The 22,241-nt window shown below is 40.0% G+C and overlaps 1 protein-coding gene across 3 annotated transcripts in view; it reads left to right on the top strand.

The window, feature by feature from the left end:
• The window catches only part of LOC1272596 (frizzled-2), a 64,037-nt gene that overhangs the window by 14,769 nt on the left and 27,027 nt on the right, over positions 1-22,241 (top strand). Inside the window, exons 2-3 of one of the 3 annotated variants that reach the window (XM_061662634.1) lie at positions 12,387-13,650; positions 16,877-17,033. The gene's annotated coding sequence lies outside the window, so the exon portion shown is untranslated. The remainder of the gene's footprint in view (positions 1-12,386; positions 13,651-16,876; positions 17,034-22,241) is intronic. The other 2 variants (XM_061662633.1, XM_061662635.1) reach the window with 2 other exon arrangements.

Consider the following 22,241-nt stretch of genomic DNA (forward strand, 5'->3'; position numbering starts at 1 on the left):
ATACATTCAATCGTCCTTCATTCTCAATGGAATGCAGCATTATTTTAAAACATTGATGAAAATATAACATTTAAAATATAGCATTGAAATAAAATTATTTACTTAATTGTTAATTGTTTGTACGTTTTTTACCCTTATATTATTTCTACATCATTTTTACAACTGGATATAATGACGAAAAAATGGACAAATATGCTTGATTCCTGTCTCACATTTTCCACGATGACGCAAACTACTCTATACTGTAACCAGCTTTTCAATGAAAACCTTTTATTGAGGCCATTTACGTAGTTAACCAAGTCTTAACTGTTCATTGACTACAAGTTGCTCAAGAATAAAAGCGACAAATAATTGTGCCGACCACCTCGTGCCTTTTATATCGTCAACCAGGACGACGTCTCGACCGTAGACAAGTTCTGCAAACAACGTACGTTGATTGCATGTGAAGAGCGAACGCCACCGTTTAGCAAGAAATATTTAATTATCCCTTATTTAAATGAGCAGCTACGCTCAACGTCATCGGCATCTCTTGTAGTACCTTCCATGATGCTCGGGTAGGGCTGATTTATTCGGTACAACGTACAACATCCATCTCGTTGGCTCTTTCTACTCAGTTGGTCAAGTGCGTTGTGCCGAACAGCACAACGCTAAGAGAAAGGCCAACAAGATCGACGGGAAATGCTCCGTTAAGAGTTAGTCAGTCTTTATGCAACGAGCAAAAAACAAGTATCGACTCAGCGGTAGCACCACATGTCTCATTATCCATGCACTTGTGCATAGTGCGTTAAACGTACAACATCAAAAATGGCTACACAAAAAAGAATCGTATTATGCCAAGTAGAAAAAATGATGCATAACACGATGACTATATTTTCTCTTTACGCTGAGGATGTAGGCTGTCGAGCAGAATGAAAGTGCATGTAGTCCGATTCAGTAGATATTACATCTTTAAAATCTTCATATTAAGCCATACGATGTAAATATTCGAACTTTCATTTTTCAACCATAACATAACAATTGAAATGGAACTCAAATCGATTAAATACATGTAAAATACATTACATTTATAATGTGCACTATTTACAAAATATATGTACAATTTTCTGTAATCAAACTCTCTCTCTGCAATCAAACACTTATACATAGTATCATGAAATAACGAACTGTTATTTGTTGACTAATTAGACATTTACATAGTTCTAGAACTCGTTTTTGAAGTAAATTCTCAAAAGAAAAATCTGTACCACCATTTAAGTACAATAACAGCTTCTGATCGTTGATTGTGAATTACGCCTCCGCCTTATATACAATAAGTCTACTATAATTAAACAAGATAAAAAGAAGCTTAAACAATATTTGCTGGCGAAGAAAGAGTGGAACATCCGTTGGCTCAATTTATTTCTTCCTAATTGCAATCCATTCTGGAATTCATAAGTATAGTTTGATCTAGGCAGAATCCGATCGGTTCTACAACCTTACCCACTGTAGATGTATAGAGAGCCTTTGCAATGAAATGAAAGTGGTGCTGGAAAAGTGTCAGAAAGTAATTGAATTTAATTGATTGATCACCTGATAGCAGGATGGAAACGTTTCGCTTCAAATGGCTCTAACCAAGAACCCCTTCCATTTGTAGTCCGAAATGCAATCATGCTTCCATGCAAAGCGGAAAGACCTCAAGTCTCCCTCGACATGGAATAATTTGCTATTGAAATTTCCGGGTCCCAAACTTCTCCCGTACTCTAGCTCGGTACATAGTCGTGACTATAGATTAACATACTCAATCTTCTTGGCTGCCGTTTGTCAGATCAAACTTCTTACACATACTGCTGCTTCATGTCGCTGTTATATATTTGCTAGGTAACGAACTGCTAGGAACTAGGCAAAATCTAGTGCTGATCGAAATTAAATGTAATTTATCATCATCAGTGGCAGGCACGACACAATCCTGCTTACGAAGCAGTATGGTACCATCTGGAGCTGGTTTGCAGTAAGTGAGCAGTAAATGTGAACCGTACTGTGTAAAATTATTTCACATGAGGTCAGAAATTTGTAGAACTCGTTTACTACATCGATTTTTCTTTGTAACATTAATGCTGGTAGGAATGTTTATTGCAACATTTATTGTTTACTAGTACATACGAATGTTTAGTGTAACGTTTATTGTTTATTTTCAATCACATGAATTGTATGAAAAAAACATTTCCATGTGTAAGATCAAACACTTTGCCAAATAAATAGAAAATCAGTCATTTATTATGATACCATTTCACAAATAACTTACTTTGATAAACTTTTTAATTAGTTAAACTTTCAGTCATATTTGTAGATCCTTTGTTCTATATGATATGACTGAAATTAATGTAAACAAGTAATTAATTGCTTTGAATAGTTGACACATTAGGTAACATACTTAATTAAGCTATTTCAAACAAAACTTTGCTATTTGTAAAACGTGACCATGTTTTATTTTTATTTCATTAACTACAAACAAAAAGAATAATCATCATACGCAATATATTTAGCTCATCCAAATTTCCATCGATTGACTGACCACCCATGTTGGCAAATCGTTGAAAGGTTCATGTCCGACCCACCAATTATCATATGCGTTGAATGCGAAATTGCTGTCCGTATTCATACAATCAAGCAGCTTCAGAAGTAGCAACTTGATTAGCCCGGACCGAGGCTTGTTAAGTGCAGTACTGGAGAATGTGCTTGTTAAATCTGCTAACCACCAGCAACTTCAAAAAAAAAATGCAATCGAGCAAGAAATACTGCAATAGCAACGTTCCACAACATCCCGTACTACCTCCAATTTATGCAACTCTACTTTTGCTGCGTATCCTGTCCGTTGCTTCTGTTACCATTTCATGCACTCCGCAAGAGCAACCCGGCCAATGAACGGACTCGCGCCAGCCTGTCATCCTGGAACCATTGCTAAATCAGGTCACCGCCAAACCATCAACGCCATCCCTTGATGGCGTGGTTGGTTTTATGAGTCACGATATGAAATTATAAACAATCCAGCCTATACAATCACAGCCTTTCAACATTCATTGCATCGCAACGTTCTCCCGGCGCTTCGGTAGCAAATGGCAAAGAATGAATGGTTTTATCAGTAATTCTAACAACACAAATCCCTTGGGCTAGGTTCAACGCAATTGGCTGACATCACGTTGTGGCATTTTATTAATTAATATTTCCTTCAGAATCATATCACTGTCACTTTTGATGTTCAATTAAGTGCGATATTTATTGAAAACAGTGCTTCATGTCTGGCGAACGTGAGTTTTATGTTGTGTAGATTTTATTTTATTCAATGCATTATCCAGACTGACATTTCGACTGACAGTTTTCAACATATGTATGTACCATACCAACTGGATGACCGCACGTTTCAACGTTATTAGAAAATTCAACAACGTCGTAAAGAAAATAATAAAACTCATAAAAACAATAATTTTCAAATGTAAACACTATCGATGGCATAATATTTCGAGATGCGCACTTCTAAAAAAAAGCAGCAAGACATTACCAACATCATTATTCACCTTCATTTGCATCGTCGTCTAATAAAAAATGACAATATGTCTTCTTAAGGCGCGTAATTGAACACTACGGATGAGTGTTTCGTGTGTCCTTGGCGTACTCAGCATCTTGGGTGTTCAGTAGCAAGCATCACTGTATAAAATGATACGTCTCATGTATAATCTTTTATTTTCTTACAGCTTCGATGACCCCATCCGCTAGACCTTGTTGATAAGGTACCTCCAATCAATAGGGATGAGTGTCGAGCAGAAGCCAAACAATTCATACCGTTTGACATAGTCTTGATTGTGACAGTCGCACATTTTTATTTCGGATTATCACCATCTACTTTTGGTTTTAGGCACAACAATTTCGTTTATTTTTGACTGTTTATATATTTCTGTAAGGTCAGAAAATCGTAATAAAAACAAACAGCTCCTGGTTGAACTAGTCGAGGTTTTGCTGTAACATACTATGCATTTAATTGTAGAGAGTACACAACACTACAATAAATCAAAAACTTCCTTACGATCTACTCAAATGCAATACTTTACGATCTACTCTGAATCTCGTGTAGAGTCAGTTATTACCCGGTAAAATTTTGGATGATAATAATTAAAACCATGCTTTTAATTTGACATGCTACCTATAATTTGATGCCTCATATTCTACCGTATATTCTATGAACAAGCATTATTGACCATTTAAAAGATACAAAGTGTAAGAAAATGCAAATGTATATTCGTTTGTTTTGATTGCACAATTATCCTCAACTGTACTGTGAGAATCTACATATAATTCTTCTTTCTTTGCTTCGTTGCACCTTTTCCGTCGTTGATGGTATTTTTCTAATTCAACTTTCTCCTACGCAGCATCCCAGCCAGATCCTTTACAAAGATCCTTGCGTATACACGCCATTATAGCGGATCGTCATCACTGTCTCATAAATATTCATTTTTTTCCTACACTTGCACCACGAACCCGTCTAACTTTTACCCTCAACCAACCGTCAACGTATACGCTTTTCCAGTGTGACGTAGGCAAGAGACGATGCTTTGAATAGGGTGTATTTGGCAGGGTTGAACAAAATCTTGGAAAATATACACACAGTAAATGAAGTTACGCATGGTACGTCCTCGGAAATATCTACTCCCTTTCTACAATCGTGACGTTTGTTAGGTATATGTAGCTTACCAAACAAAATAAAAAAGACATACAACGGTTAGAACCCAAATGAGGAAATCAGTCCTAGCAAGGACACAACACCCGCTTCCCCAGCAAACGTACGCACTTTCTCGGCGTGTTTTTCTACAGCAGCATCGCCTGGATTGAAATATTGCGATCTATAAATATTTATGAAAAATGTCCTCTGAAACCACGTGTTCCTGTCCGAGCCATGTCACTAAAACCATATCCCGTACTTCTTCGTCGGAAAACTTCACCATAACCCGCCGTATTGGGTTCACTTTCTCTGACAGACGCTTCGACGGTGATAGAAACATAATTGGAATGCGTACGTGTGGTGTTGAGCAGTTCAGTTGGGTAGACCTGCACGATTCGAGCTCGACGACGGCTGGCTCAACCATGTTGTGAATGATTCGGCTTTTGCAAATCTGTCATCAGTCATGCCGTTGCTGTTGGTGACATTTTATGCGATCGTCAATTTTCTACCAAGCTCCTTTTACAGGCGTACGTATTTTTATGTCTAAACATATAAATATTGATTTGTATGGATTACAATCGTTTGCCTCATGTAGATTATTTAAACACTGTGATAGAACAAATCATCTAATCATAAAACCATCATTTTTAATATTTCAATTATCAACAAACAGTAAAATTACTATGCACAATTCAATTTAATCTTTTACGCGACCAATTTATACAGTCATAAAGTTAATTGAGCATTTTCATTTCAGTGATTTTTCTTTCTACATAAACGAATGTTCCAACAGTGCCATTCGCTGATACGTTCCAAGCATAGTGACTGGGAAAACTAACAGATTAGCATGGGTACATTTATTCAGCAGTGTACTGCCTAAACCAAAAAAATCGCTCATTTCCGCAAACACATCAGCAATCGATGGCCTTAATTACCGATTGGTCGATCGGTGTTTACTGGATCGTTAGCCAGTCGTGCAGCAGTAGCAGCATAAACTCCATCCACTTCCCCGTTCTACGCTTCCTGTGATTAAGCAGATTTCCCATTTTAATCCTTTCCTTTGCTTCTTCACGCTTCTCCATGGAGACGAACAACTCGAGCGAACACAAACAGTTGGTGAAGCGTTCGTCATCATAGTTTGACTACCAGTGCCCCCCGTTGGTGTGTAGGAAAGCGCACCAAGTTTAATTAACTGGGTTGATTACTACTTCCGCTATTTTCCACATACCTGATTAACACGTCTGCCACTGTGCTGCGTTGTTTATAAATAGCCGTACATGCTCCCAGGTTCTGCTCCCGGGGAAAACTTTCAAACGCAAGCGAAACGCATCGCTCGGTGAATCCTCAGACACCCGGCCATGTACAGGGCCATAACAAGCACAAAGAAGAACAATATTTATGCATACTGCGCTTGGATGTAATACGTATCGTCACACAGTTTGTTGCAGATGATTTATAGAACAGCTCTTTAATAGTTTTCTTCGCTCGAGCGTGGTTTTGCTTACGCCGCCTACCCTCGTCATTACGGCATTTCTGCTGGAAGTAGAGTTGTTTGTGTTTTAAATTATGCATCCATTCTTTCACGTTCAATTTCATTCTGGGTCTCGCGATCGTGTCGCTACCGTTAATTATTTGGTTCCCATGCCATGTTTACACACGCTTTCGTATTTAAAGCAAATTAAACAGGGTCCCCATCGATCGAAAAAGATTGTTTAAATTTAGCAGACAAGTAAAAAGATAATTTTCATAGAGCTGGTTATAATATTGCATAGTATAATGCAAAACTCACTAGTAATAAAGGCCTTAGATGCTGGTAGCAACGATATTATCACCAATAGTAATCCATCAATTGGTAACGGCTTCATCAAGAATGTAATTTTGAGTGGTCTGAACGCATAGCTCCGAGGCTATGCTATCGATACCCGGTAATATCATTGCTCTTAATTCATCAATTTCATTCCCTGGCTCACGATCATCGGCTGAACGAGTATGCTGCTTCATATCCGTTCATAGCAATAACTCAAATCATTATCGCTTCAACGCTGCATTTCAAAAACTCCGTAACTCCATTCAGCAGATTGTGTAAAGAAATAAATAAACAACCAAACACTGCACTACATATACGCTAGCAGAGCAGCAGAGCTGAACCAGCCACATCTACTTCACAAGTCGACACAGACACCACACACACCCAATCGATTCCTTAGTCGAGAGATAACGAGCTGACGATATACTGATGCCCAATCGGTTGCACGGAGGCTTCGCTTAATTGAGTAGCACCAGGCGGGACTTGCTACTGATTATTCTGCTATTAATCAAAGCGTTATCGGGAGGCATACAGTCGGCTCTAGCTAGTATCGTCACACATTACCTTCCATTCCACCAGTACCCTCACTGGTCGCGCTACTCGATGACATGCTTACGTAGCGATAGACGAGTTGTCAATGCTGTTATCAGCAAACCGCGGGAATTCAGCTAAACATCATTGTGTCAATGAGCTCGAACTACATACTGTGTGCTTGTGACCAAAGCTTCATAATTTGTTCTTGCTGCCTCCTTACCAAAAATTAGTAAATTACAGTATTTTATGATTTATACTCGCCTGTCTATTCCACATTGCAAATTCGGAAACATTAGAATTCGTGGAGGATAAGAAATAAAATTAATGTTTTTTAATTGTTATCATTCATAACATTATCATAATGGCGAGTTATAGTACAATAAACAATTTTGTCTGCAAATAAAGCTACCTGCTAAAGTCAACAGACATTCAGTATATAAAAAAATCAACTGAAGTTACCTGTTTCGACTGCTATATTTTCCTCCCACGAAACTATGCGTCCAAAGCACAGAGAAATAATCGTACCTTAAGCATAGCGTGGGCTAGTGTTCAGCTTTCGGTGTGTTTGATCTAAGCTTGTCGATTGCACACGACGCTAGGTGAACCGCTCCGGGATTCGGGTGAGATCGAAATAAATTGCCCCATACCGAACACCCTGCTAAGTCAAATCAAACAAAAATCCTTCCGTACACCAAACAACACCGCACATTGCCACGTATTGCCGCCGTACCAGCGTACCAACTTCCAAACGAACCAACTTCGCCCTGTCAGAAGCACCTCACACACACATCGCGAAACCATTCCGAACTTGTCAGCCCACCGAAACCACCCCGAAGAGATCCTGCCGAGATTGGGCGCAATGATTGATGGGACCCGCACTGAATCCTTTACACGCATATGCCTACCAATGGCGATGGTGTGTTTTCGGTAGTTGTTATGAGTGCGGCCATTTTTCGTTTAAAAAAAATCTGACACAGTGTTTTGATCCCTCAGAAGAAAGTTGCGGAGAAATTGATAGCTTTCGAAACAATACTTTCCTTTCACTCCTTTCAGCGAAATATTTAATCTGGTTCTTTACTATCATTTCATTACAACAGTTTGGTGCTTCTGGAGATGATCTGGATTAGTATTAAAGTGATTTTAGGTAAAGCAAATCTTTCGCCAATTAGATATGGATATAAATTAAATGTATTTTACCATTTCGCAACATACCATTCAGACATATTATTTCCTCATGACTCGTACCTTACGGTCAATGGTTCGAGCTGTTGTCGTTTGTGCTAAAGACCATGATTCAGAAACTCACGAATTCAAACATGCACGTAACCTTCGAACCTTGACGCCTAGCCAGCATCCATCTATTTGATCGATCGCTGGAAGACCATGGTTTGTGAAATTTAACCTCTTTGCAAAGGACGTACAATACGTACATTTTCAATAAAGCGAAGATAGAGGATGTGTGAGAGATAAAATCAGAGCCACCTGGCGAGGCGACTAGACTCACTGCTCACTGCTGAGCGAGATTCAATTATAGAAATTGAAGCCTAGTTCCACATAAGCTAATCTCCGGCAATTTTCTAGCACACTCTCTAACATATCTAACGTCTTTCCAAGCGACCCTACAGTCTCCCTCGCATACGACGTTGAGATGGAAGGATAAGTCGACCGTTGCGCATCGTAGTGCCGGTTCCTCGAACCCTGTGCTAATCTGCTAATACCTAGGGTCTCCACCGCATGTGGCGCGCTGCGCATGAGACAGGAAACATTCACGCTCGCCACCTGCCCCAACATCCACGGCTGAACCAAAGACATGAGAGGCTGATTATGCTTATGTTTATGCCCCACACACCTTGAGATATTTTAAACATCAATCGAACACATCTCGTTTGCTTCACACCGTTTCAACAAGACATGGTTTGGTGTTCTTTCACCTCACTACCCGTTTACCTCGACGGTAGCCTTCTGCAGGCTTGCCTCTATTGGCTCTGCTGGTGCTCCGGAACCATCGCTGTTGCGTTGTGTGAGTGCGATGAGATCGAGGTTTGGACTGCCTTCCTACACCTTCGCTGGCTGCTGATTACCATTCTCGTATGTGTGTTTTTTTACTCGAGCCTTCTCTACCATCAACCAGTACACACTGCACTGTTTTCGATTTTGTATGCTTCTTTCACATCCATTCTTGTTGGTTTTCCGCATCAAAACATTTAAAATTCATCTTGTTAAGACATTTTATTTATGGAGATTAGTTCGTTCGATTTCTTCTCGGCCGTTGTTCTTGCATAGGTGGTTCTCTTTCTACCCTACACACGATATGCCCACCCATCGCTGTACCCATTGCGAACATGTCGATTCGTGGTTCTAGGTATGTCGAGACACCTCAATTGCTAACAAGCCAAAGTGTGGCAGCCATCGCCACCCGGAGGAGGAATTTGGCTTTTGGGTTAATTTTCAATTTACCTTGCAAAGGCCGGATATTAATTATCATCGGTAATTCTGACTTTCCTAGCACACTAGCTCATCAAACACATTGTGTTGCATATACACTGCTGTAAATTAAAGACTATTAAATGTTTATCACACAAGGTGTTTGAAAACATTGCTCAACAAGACAATACGGCGCTAATTGAAAATAACATTTAAAAACTTATCATAATTTCAACATAAACTTCCAGAATGAGTTAATAGTTGAACCGAACTTGAATATCTTAAAACACACAACGATCGTGTTAACGTCGAGGTTCATTCAAAAGGCTCTTTGGTGGATAGGACCAGCAAGTTGTCCGCTTTGGACATCATATCTGCTAACGAGACAAACCCAGGCTCGAATGTAGAAGAGAAGAAAAATAAAACGATTTAACTACCATAACACGCATCACCTTCTCGCGCAGGCAGTACAACACACACGCAGACCCGTGTCTGAGGAATGGAATTGGAGATTGTATTGCGTTTTGTTTGTTTAATTTCGAACATGATTTTCTTCCTCCACTTTATTGTGGTGGTTTTCTTCGCCTTTGCCTTCTTCGCTTTCATGAGCGATTCGTGGACTCATTCCATTCCGATCCATCTTCGATCAGTCCAATCGATCAGTAGGGTCATATATTATGGTTTATCATGATTTCGACTTGTTTCTTCGATTCTTTTTCCTTGTTCTCTCTGGTTACGTTTTTTTCGGGGTTTCTATAAACCTCGTCTTCTTCCTGGCAGGTCACATGCCCGTTTGCGGGTTGCCTGCTGTTCCCTGCAAATGAATCTGGAAGTGAGCGATGTCTCCGGTACAAGGTCCCGTACGAATGTGTGTGCCATAACGAACGATGACAAACGAAGATATGAAAAACATGAAGCTGCTGCAAAGGCTCGCAGTGTTTGGGGTATGCTAATGTTCAAACACTGGTTTTCTTTTACTTTGTTAGCTCAATATCTGAGATTGACGCTAGATCTAATAAAATTTACATGTAACTGTAACGATGGAACACGCTGTAGCGTCTACAGAAAAATTCTAAAGCAAACTCGAAACCATATTACAACATCACTTGTGAAGAAAATATATCAGCTTTGTAGAAAACATATTTTTTCCCTTTTGGAAGAAAAAAAGACAGATAGCAGGTTCCCCATGCGCTCTGACCTTCGAATAGTAAAGACGGTCTCAAGCATACATACTTCTATAGGGTGTCCCTATTGAAACAAAATAGACGATTGAATACAGATCATTTTTTCCACATTTATTGCCACCATAAACAGAAAATGGCTAAGATAAAGTAACTATAAACATGGAGGCGTACACACCATAAACATGCAGTTTTGTATGCAACTCTCGGAGTATGCGGCCTGGAAGGATACACAAACACTAATGTCGAGTTTGTCCTTTTCAACAAAGATTTGATAGTGCAACGAAGGCTAAATATTGTTCGACTGTTTAGAGATAAAGACGCTGGTTGATCCTAAATATACACATCAAGATTATTTGTGGAACATAAAACAACTAAAGTATAGGTTCATTTGAATGTTCATATGTGGGAGTATATACCATTCAACATACTTACTGCCGTTATGTTTCATATTAATAGCACCATGAATGTATAGCAAATGACCATCACTCACCTTCACTGTTTCGGTGCCTTATAAAGTGCAAAATTCCTTCCCTCTGCGTGTCCTCTATGTCTGGCCATCCACTCCTCTTTCCGTTTACTCACTTGCATCATCACATAACTGCAACATTTCTTGCGCTACCAACTTTATCTTTCCCAGTTTCCAGGTACCATAAGGTACCACTATTTATCTACTAAAAGGATGGAAACACCCGAGCCAGACAGCCGGAGCAATGCATCACATGGCTGCGAAATGCTTTAACCAGTCGGGCAGGGCATCTTCTCTATTTGTACGCTGCGCCGTGCACGACGGTGTGCATGCAGCGAAAATTATTTCTCTTTAAAGGAAAGTTGTTGCGATTCTTGTATGTTTGGCTAGCCGCAACAGCTAGCGCATTAGATCCGTTGATGGTTGAGCAAACGTTCAGAGTAGAGGACCGTTGCAGGACACCGCAAACTTATGAAGATCATTGTACTTGGGGTTGTTTTCAAAATGGCAATGGAGGGATCGTCTGTTTGCACGTACACATAGTTTTTAATCAACGATAGGTACCCCAGTGCACTTGACGGATATGCGTGTCGAAGAAGATATAAAATAACTAAACCTAGCAAATAACCATTCATCAATGCTCCACATGGACGATATGTACGTTAAGTTCACAAATGAAACATAGCCTTTTAAGTGTATGTGTCTCTAGATATTGTTATTATACATGTTCATCATTTACTTGTGTAATAATTTGATTGGATAACTGTGTGTAATAAGTTTTATCAGCGAAAATGTCCACCATGTATTATTGTGATTTATTTGAATTTTCAAATTACAAATGCCCATGGCATGCGTTCCGATTTCGTTTATTGATTTCATCCCCCTTAGATGCAGTAGATGCACATAAGTAAAAAGACAACAGATGGATCGGGTAGGCGGACTACGTTCGAGGAAGAAGGATGGACAATACATTGTTTTACTAAACAAATTGAGAATGCACATGCACATATTAAACAGGGTTTACGAGGCAAGGGATTTTAAATATTTTTTCACTTCAAACACACTTTAAAATATAACATGTAGTAAAAAAGAAAGAAAAATAATCAAAAATGTTTAATGAAGAATAAATCGTCGCTTTTCTAATTTCTCAAAATGTTTACACCCTATATTGCAACGAAATGTTTCACCAGCCCTGCCTACGGCCAGCGCTTATACCTGCTGAAACGCACACAACCTTGTTCAACAGTACGGTTTTGCTCTTCTTTTCTCTCTCTCATTTAGCTCTCGCGCTCGTCTCGAAACTGCGCTTCGTTCTCGTTTTCTCTTGCACATGCTTTGTTTCACTCATTCAACGCGCGCCCGACGACACGCACACCAACGCAAAACACGCTCATGCTCACGCACTTTTTCTTCACTCTCGCACTTCAATCTCAACTTCGGTCGCGTGCAGAGTGACGGTGCTGCGCTCGAGTTCATGGTGCCCAACTTCTGAACAAATGAAGTGAAAAAGTGTGTTTCTCCAGGTGTGGTGTTTCGAATCTTTTCCGAACTTCGTTTCACAGTGCAGTGCAAGTGCGGCATAGAACCAACCATTCGTTTCGCGTTTTGCGTTGTCAGTGAATATTAGTGCCAGGTGAAACCAGGGCGATTGAACGTAAATTGTTAGCAGTTCGAGAATGTTTGAGAGTGCGCTGATCGGTGTGTGTACGGCATACGAAAGCCACAATCGAGCGAAAAGAACGCGCGTGATGTTGTAGGTGAGTGACGGGTGGTAGAATTTTCTATTTTACATTTTTGATCTGTGAAAACTAATTCTGTGAAACGGAAAAGCTAGTGTGGGCACGTCTCATCACAACCTTTGTGGGAGTATATAACGAAACAGAAGAATAAAAACCAAAATCCAAGATCCAAGCAAGCGAAATGAGCAAGTGAATAAAATGATGGTTGCTTTAGCTCTCTCTCCTAAAGAAAGAATAATGGCTCCCAAGTGGCCCGCGTGGGACGTGAGTGCGAGCGAGATGGGTACACGCCCATGGGCAACCGGTTAGTGTGTGCGATAGAAAAGAAACACCTAAAAGAAAATGCCACTGCGTATGTAGTCGTGTTCGCTTCGGCGTAATGTCAACAAAGCAAAAACACACTCTGAAGCAATGCAAAACAACAGCGTCCGGCAGCGGCGTACCCGTGAGTGATATTGGTGGGGTGGGATTTTCCGAGCTATTTTCCCCAAACGGGCGAACGAACGAATGTGCGTGTGTGTGCATCTAGTGAAAAAACCTTTGCTGTGTACTTTTGCGAAGGAAGAGTTTATGCTACATCCGCGCACAAAGCTGCACCGGAAATCAAACCCGAAGTATGTGTGTTTGGACGGACGCTACTAGCTTCTTTAGGCGAGTTCTAAAGACACCCGTACGTCTTCTACCCGGATCGAACAGAGCGCTATTTCTCGATCAGCAGAAGCAACGAAAAACCAATAACCGCAAACCACTTGGAAAGATGTCGGGGGATGCTTTATACGCGCGAACTTTTATCGATTTATTGAATGGTATTTCGTAAATAGCTTTATGATCCAAGTCCATTCTGGATAGCATCTTTAATTCATAGGCCGATACAGCTACGTAAATGCTGAACTACTTCCAATGTTCTCTTATAGAAAGGCTAAAAGCGTCTCGCTATGGCAGGTTCTGCAGCAGACTGGTTTATTCTACTGAAATATTCTATGCTCATTAGCAATCTTGCTACCGGCTCTATATAGCTGACGGTTTTTCAACGCTTTACCAATGTTACAAAAGGAACCCTTAGACCGAGCGTGGAATAGTTATTACAGTACAAATCCATTGATTAATATTTCAAGAAAAAATCTTTTTTAAAAATGCAAAGCTTAAAGACAGAAAAATGTGTATACATAGAAAAAAATCAAATTTAATTGTGTCTAAAATAAAATGAAAATATGATGAAAAAAACATTCCTCTGATGGGGTGTAGTTTGGCAAGTGAAAGCATGTTTTTAACTCTTACTTAACAAACAGGATGCAAATCACTCCTCTGTCACCGTGATTCGCCTCGTGTTGAAATGCAAATGAGCTCTTTGAACTCTAGCCGGCCATATCATGCGACCGTTGGACCTATCGAAAATGTATGCCTTGTGTTGGATGGCATGGGGAAAATTAACGAAAAAGCTCTCTCTATCTACACGTACTACGCTCAAAACTGAGGTTGTTTTGCATTCTCACAACAGTGCTTTCTAAAGAATGAATTGTGGAGTCAAACCACCGAAAACAAAACAAAAAAACTAATTCGAGTGTCAGAAAATGTTCCTATATTGTTGGCGCAACCTGCGGGGTGTTCCTGGGGATGATGATGATGAATTTACGGTTTTCGATCAGACCGCAGCGATGTACGGGCGGTGGTTTTGCGCCGCATTGCAATCAACATCAGCATGAATATTCAAAAGAAAGGGTGCCGGAGGAAGCTTTTGTGCACCCATAAGAACGAGAAACGCGATTGGAGTAGAAGTTCTGCGGATAGTTGCAGAAAACTGCAGACTAGAAGAGTACACCGTTCGGTGCACTCTAGCCCTAATTTAACCATGAACCTAGGATAAAGCAAGAAATAGAGCATGGCACTAAACTTGGTGCATAAAAATGTTCACTGAATCATGCAAAAGAGAGATGTTTGTTGTGCATGCTGTGTGGTTTCGAAACGCCATGCTTTCAAATTATCAGCGACAGAAAATTGGGTGTTAGGCTTTTTTACTTTTGTTTGTTATGCCTTTCTTCAGCATCGAACAAATCACGATTGTCGCCAATATGAAGAAGCTATAAAACGGTCATGTCTTTTATGGCTTCAACGAAATGCGGTATTTCTAATCATCATTCCTCTTCTCACACCTTCAACCGGATAATGATTTCGATTGATTTGCAAATGTGGAATTATAAGCAACCAGGTTGACATCACCTCTGTTGGATTTTTTTTTTTGCATGATTGGTACGTTTGAATTCGTTTTTCACTCAATCCTCTCCAATCGTGCTCAATCAATATCCACTACAAACACCGCACGAAATGTTCTTTTGGTTGGGTTCTGCAACTGTGCGTCTGTGCTTTTCGACGCTTTTATTTCCAACTGGTAGTGAATTTAAATTCTTTATATTTACATTCGAATTTGAAACGTGCGCTAGTTTGCAAACTTGTGATGCCTACTGAATGATTGATTGGCAAACATTGTGCCTTAACACGTTAAAAGAACCAATGAGTTGTGAGAAAACTTTTGGTTCATGGTGCATTTTACTGTTTTTAGGGGCGGTTATCCATCCATAGGATGGTCGATTAGTGACTCATGTAAAGAACGGACGTAGTTAAATTCTACGTTGTACAAAATGTTTATTAATGAGGTTGTACAAAAAGTCTATTACTGCATTTACAACTCTTGACAACGAGAAAAGAATAATTTATTTATTTTGTCTGATATAATTTTAAGTTTGGTGGCTATAGAAGATGCATATCCTTTGCTCTTAAAATTGATTTATATTGATGATAGATTTTTTTTATAAATTCATTCGATGTAATCGCTTGGAACTTGATACAATGTAATAACTTTGAAACAACAATATTGATAATTCCGATTCGTTCTACACTGCTTTGCCTGGTAAGAATCCAATAACCTAGGTTTGAATTTTTTCATATTTTTTTAATATATATTTATTATCTATGCTTACATTGACAAATTATCTTCCCCCAACCCCAGCACTTGCTTAGCTACGGGGCAATAGTAAACCATAGCTTTTGGGGAGCATCAACGTTGAAAAATAATCATTGAGTTGACCACGGCCACAGTCTACCAGTTGGCTGTTATTCGAATCAAACCCGTTGTTAAAAATAGATGTGCACCATTGGTCTGGTCGCACGCTTAAATCATGCCCGTAAAATCTTCTCCCTGCTGTCGAGGGAATTAATCGTTCAGCAAAAGGAATGTGTTTGTAAAAAAAATATATAGGAAAATTGTAATTCTCAGTTGAAAAATATGCACTGCAAAAAGAAGGCGCACAAGAAGATTGGAAGACCACGGAGAAGAGAAAATAGATGTGAGAAAAGTTTAAAATGAAAATTCCATTTTCGTACCAACACCCAGCCCCAAGACACACACACACACACAATAGGGTGCCGGAAGAGTCGCCAGCCCTGTAAAAAAAGGCCAAGAAGGTTGGTGGCATCAAAACTGTGGCCGCAGTTTTCTGTTGATGAAAAACGATCGTGATCGTCAGATTGCACTACGACCAAGGTCCAAGGAAAAATGAAGCTAGTCGATTGTTGATTCACTAAACATGACGAATAAATTCATCACAGTTAACCGAGCAAGCGAACCGAAAAACGGTGGTACTGTTGAGGGAAGTTTATTTGTTATTGTTTGAGTCCCCATTTTTTCGGCCTAAACGTCGTGGAAACGGTGAAATTAAAAGAGAAAAAGCTGTGCTGTGAGCCGCCCGCCCGCCCGCGGCAAGCGCACTGGGTGGGACTACGTGAAACATTTGGGCTGGGCGCAACACAGCGTCAGCATCCACGCTCTTCTATAACATTACTGCGTCAGCCCAACCACTCGCAATCACTAACAACGTTCGAAGCGTTTCAGCTACTTGACGAAACGGAAATTTAACGAGCACAAATTTACAGTTCTAATGAGCTGGACTAATTTTTCACCCCTTTTACGCTGCGCATGTGTATGTACTTAACTGGTTGGTCTCATTTTGCGATGTTTTTCTATCTTTTTTTGTTTAGTTTCCGGAAAAGTCACTCAACTGTGTAGCGAGTGGTGTAATGAACAGGATGAAGCAATCGTCGTCTAGCTACTCGTACATTTGAATCGAGATCGACTGCCTTTAAACACCCACGTTCTATGATGAACGTACATACATTGAATCTACTACTTTAAAAGGTAAGCTTATGTTAGATGTGTATTATTTGAAGTTGATCGTGAAGATTTTATAGTTATGTGTTTCAAAGTTGAGCGAGCCGAGCATTACCATTGTTCGTTGTTGCAAGATTGTTTAATAATGCGATACTTACTATCTCTCGATATATCTGAAGGTCTAAAGTCATACATACTGAAAAACGCCACTAAACTCTCTTGAGGAAGTAAGTAAGTGTATGAATGTTCTGTGCATTGATAAGCTATGCTTTAAACAAACAAATAAATCATAGTGCACGGCATTGTGGTAGTTTATCGTATGGTTAATTAATCATTATGTGTTCATACACGGCAGAGACATGAACTGCAGCAAAACATCAAAATCAACCCAATTGTACGATACTTTCGCAAGGGATAGCAATCGAAATGAGAACGCACACAGTTTTATGCGATCAACGCCCTTCTATAATGTATACCTTTCGGTGGGGGACTTTCAGCTCATTAGCAGATTATCCACGACACGACCATCCTTTATGCGGCTATTCAGCCAAATCTGCTCCGCTTCTGGTTTCGCAAGAACGCCGCAGAAGAAGGAACGGAGAACAGGCTTGATTCGGTGCTCAAAAATGCAAACAAGCCATTCTTCTTCACTACTTCAACGCAGTGTCCGCAGAACGTGGGCTCGAGCACAGTTTCTGTTCCGGTGGCTCCTTGATCGCCCAACTCTTAACAACCATGAAGAGATCAGCGACACGGATTGATAGGTTCTGAGAGAAAAAGCGTGAATACAAGACCAAGTCGTTGATTCACGTACCCATGCGTGTGCTCGATTTTCTTATTTTAAAACAAAATGTGCAAACATGTGTACTTAGCACCAAATTGAATCTTTTTATGTATACTGCATATACTTTTCAATCCGTTCGCAAGAATCTTCAGCGCGATCGTGGATAGGTCGGTTGGAAAGCGGTTGGAAGAAATCGTATCGGGAGGACGTGTTGGTCAGTCAAGGGCAAGATTCCCCATCACTGACAACCGAATCCATCCCCACCGTTCCGGCGCAACGGCTCACACGAAGATCTACAGTTACTGATATCATAAATTTTCTTCAATTCTGTTGCTTTTGTTTGTTTTTCCGCTCTCCAAGCCACCACACACCATGCGCTGCGCTTCTCTGCCGTTATTGGTAGGAGGCAGCAGAAGTTGGCGAACTTTATGCTGCTTTTCTGCCATGGCATTTATGCTGCCCGCGTCCAGCAAACTGCCCTGGGCAGTATGATCAGCAAGAGAATAAATAACAAAAATGCACTCTAAGACAACAGGGAAAGGCGCGATGACGCGTTAGTGTAGTATAAGTATTTTGCCCTGCGATCGATCTCGAGCATATCGTTATATGGTATCCGAAGCTTAGGCAAAGGTGGCCATTGTTTATGGTTGTTTTTTAGATTTTTAATTATTTTTCATACATTTTACTATACAATTTGTAGAAGTATTACATAAGATTTACGGTTTCATATATTTGTACGATATCACTATCACTCGAAATCGTAAAATCCGCTGTGCAAATCATTTCAAAGAGCTGCCGATTACTCATAACGTTTCCTCGCCGACCCTGAAGGATGGCTTAAAAGTATGACTATCCGGAAAAGGAGAGCAGCATGTAATATTAATGAATGATTCTTCGTTGCATTTTTATGTTTGCTACTTTAATGAAGCAATGTACTTCTCTGGTTCTGTTTCAATCTCAATCTGTATCAAATCATCCTTAGTTTGTTCACTGTTTAAACTAATTTAGAAAGTTCAGCACGGAAAGCACAACGGTGGCGCTTTTACTTTTTGACGCACTCATTACTCACTATTGTAGCATGCTAAGGAAGATTGCGTACCGGAGATGGAATTGCATTTTCCTCGCATTTGCGCATTTGCATACGGAGCGAATTGTTTCCAAGTGAACTATCACCGGAAAGACTCACCAAAACATCATCGAGAGTCCGCTCGTAATGACTTCCCCTGAGGCCATCTCTCCGCGTCCATGGGTGAGCTGGGGAAACGCAAACAAGATTGTGGTGGAATCCGCTCATGGGAGCTTGACACGATGATGAGGGTAGTACGCAAAAGTGTTGTAAACTACTAGGGTTATGTTCGGAGCTGAGAGAAAACACGTCTTGTTTGGTTGGATGCAGTAACGGAAGAGGGTTTTCTTTATTCCTAATTTTGACAATATAATTCTCTCTATTTGCTATAAAATTTCGTTCTGTGTTTTCATTACTAAATCCAGTTCTCATGAGAATCATCTTGCGTTGGTTCATAACAACACTCCTCCTCAACGCAAGTTCCCTTACGCTGTCGTTGTATATCTCACAGTGAAACACTTAACCCTATCAAGCTTACTAACTTCTGTATTCTAATCCTGGCTAATGGTTTAGTTAATAGATCCGCGATCATTTCTTCTGTTGAACAATAGACGCAGCTGATCTGTCCTTTCTTAATTAGATCCTTAGTAAAATGATAGCGCGTTGCAATATGCTTAGTTCTATTACTCAACTTTTCGCCTGATAAGATTTTCAAACAGCTCTGGTTGTCTTCGTGAATAATAACTTCCTGTACATCGTTTAATTCCTCAAGAAGTAATTTCAACCACAGCGCTTCCTGTATCCCTTCTGATATTGCGACAAATTCTGCTTCGGCTGTTGATAACGTTACGCATGATTGCTTTCTACAAGTCCAACTAACCGTACCGCCGTTTACTTTAAAAACATATCCACTGTTGGATTTTCTATCTATTCTGTTCTCGGCCCAATCTGAGTCACAATAGCCAATTATACCATTATCGCATCCTTTTTCGCTCAATCGTAGACGATAGTTAATGGTTCCCTTTAAATATCTCACAACTCTCTTTAACTCACACCAATCGCGTTGTGTGGGTTTACTTATCTTTTGGCTAAGTATTGATACGGCTGCCGATATATCTGGTCTCGTGTTAATCGCAATATAAAGCAATTTGCCTATTAACTGCTGATACTCCTTATTATCAGAAAGTTCGATTTCTTCTGCTTCGATCTTTATGTACCCTGGATCAAGAGGAATACTAGAAGGCTTTGCATCTGTTAATCCACTAGAGATAATTACATCTTTGATGTAGTTGCGCTGATTAACAAAATAATCTCCTTGCTTATTTTTCTCTACTTCTATTCCAAGAAAGAATCTTATGTCGCCCAAAATGTTAACCTCAAACGACTTTTTCAATTCAGCAAGCAATGATTCAATCATGTCAAGATTATCTCCCGCAACTATCAAATCGTCTACATATACTAAGACGTAGCACCATTCCTTTCCGCATCTTTTCCTGTACAAGCAACTGTCTGCTAAGCAATTCGTATATCCCTGGCGCTTTAGTTCTTGATCAAGTCTCTGATTCCACGATCTTGCTGATTGTTTTAAGCCGTATAGCCCTTTCTTCAATCTACAAACCTTGTTATCTTCCACTTTCACACCTTGTGGAACTTTCATAAAGATTTCTTCTTCTAAATCGCCGTACAGAAACGCGGTCTTAATATCGTACTGCTTTACCGCCATTCCCCTTTTTGCCGCAATCCCCATTAGCACACGGAAAGTCGTCTGCTTAACAACTGGTGCAAATACCTCATCATAGTCAGTTCCAAACTGCTGACTAAACCCTTGCGCAACAACACGAGCTTTGTAACGCAACAAATTTCCGTCCACATCTCTCTTAGTCTTGAAGACCCACTTGCTGCCTATCGCCTTCCGTCCCGGTGGTAGGTCTACCAGTGACCATGTATTGTTAGCCTCAATAGACTGAAGCTCTTCTTGGATAGCATCCATCCACTGTTTAGCATCTTCAGACTTCATAGCTTCAGCATAGTTTCTGGGATCTTCTCGCTGCGAGAAAACAACTAACGCTTCATCAGACTCGCTCTCTGGTGTCGTATAGTCCGAGTCACTCGATACGTTTTCTGCTTCGTTAGCTAATGTTGATGAAGGAACAAATTTGCGATTAATGACATAATCTTTGTACTTGCTTGGAAGTTTGTGTTGTCGTTGACTGCGCCTTGGAGTTTCATTGCTCTGATCAAACCTTGTTGGGGTTTCTTCTGTCTGACCATCCGATGCTTCTTCTGTTGGTGAAATATTAATCGGATTATTACGTGTACTATTTGACTCATCCTTTCCTTCAGCAAAAAGCAGTTCCAGAAACTCAACAGGAGTTGTTTGTTCCTTGCCAAAACCTTCACATTGACCTTCATCAACGACAATAATATCACGACTGATAATTATTTCGTTGGTGGCAACGTTAAAAACTCTAAATCCTTTTGTGTTGTGTGCATAACCAAGGAAAATGCACCGTTCGGGTTTTGGATCGAGTTTTACTCGTTTCTGCTTAGGCTTGTGTACCATAACTGTAGAGCCAAATATTTTGAGATGTCCCAAATGTGGTCTTTTGCCTGACCATGCCTCCTCTGGAGTAATGTCATTTAACGCTCTCGTAGGACTCCGATTAATTAAATATACAGCAGTGTTAACTGCTTCCGCCCAAAATCGCTTTGGTAACTGCGCATCGTTTAGCATGCTCCGAACCTTTTCAACAATAGTGCGGTTCATCCGCTCCGCTACTCCATTTTGTTCTGGAGTGTACGTGCATGTCGTTTGATGACATATTCCATCACGTTCCATACTCGCTTTCATACTGGCATTTACATATTCACGACCGTTGTCACTTCTAAATAATTTTATTTGTCGACCACTTTGCCTTTGTACCATCGATTTAAACTTCTCGTATACTGTCTTTGCTTCATCTTTAGACTTGAGCATATACACAAATACTTTACGTGTTGCATCATCTATGAAAGTCATGAAGTATTTTGACCCACCAATTGATTCAACTTCAAATGGTCCGCATAGATCTGAATGAATCAGTTCTAATTTTTCTTTGCATCTTTCTTGGCTTGTAGGAAACGACTCTCTTGCATGTTTGCCTTCAATGCACGCTACACAATTGTACGTGTTAGTTTGTTTAGTTTGAATGCCTTCGGCCATGCCTTTTAATCTTTGAATACTTTGGAAATTCAAATGTCCTAGTCGCCTGTGCCATATTTCATAGGATAAAAATGTTCTCACTCTATTTTCATTCAATCGGTATAATCCATTCTCAGCAATACCCGATGCGAACACTTCTCCATTTTCATCAAACACTTCGCATTTACGTTCTGTAAATACCAC

This window comes from Anopheles gambiae, chromosome 3 (genome assembly GCF_943734735.2).
Source record: "Anopheles gambiae chromosome 3, idAnoGambNW_F1_1, whole genome shotgun sequence".
Classification (NCBI taxonomy): domain Eukaryota; kingdom Metazoa; phylum Arthropoda; class Insecta; order Diptera; family Culicidae; genus Anopheles; species Anopheles gambiae.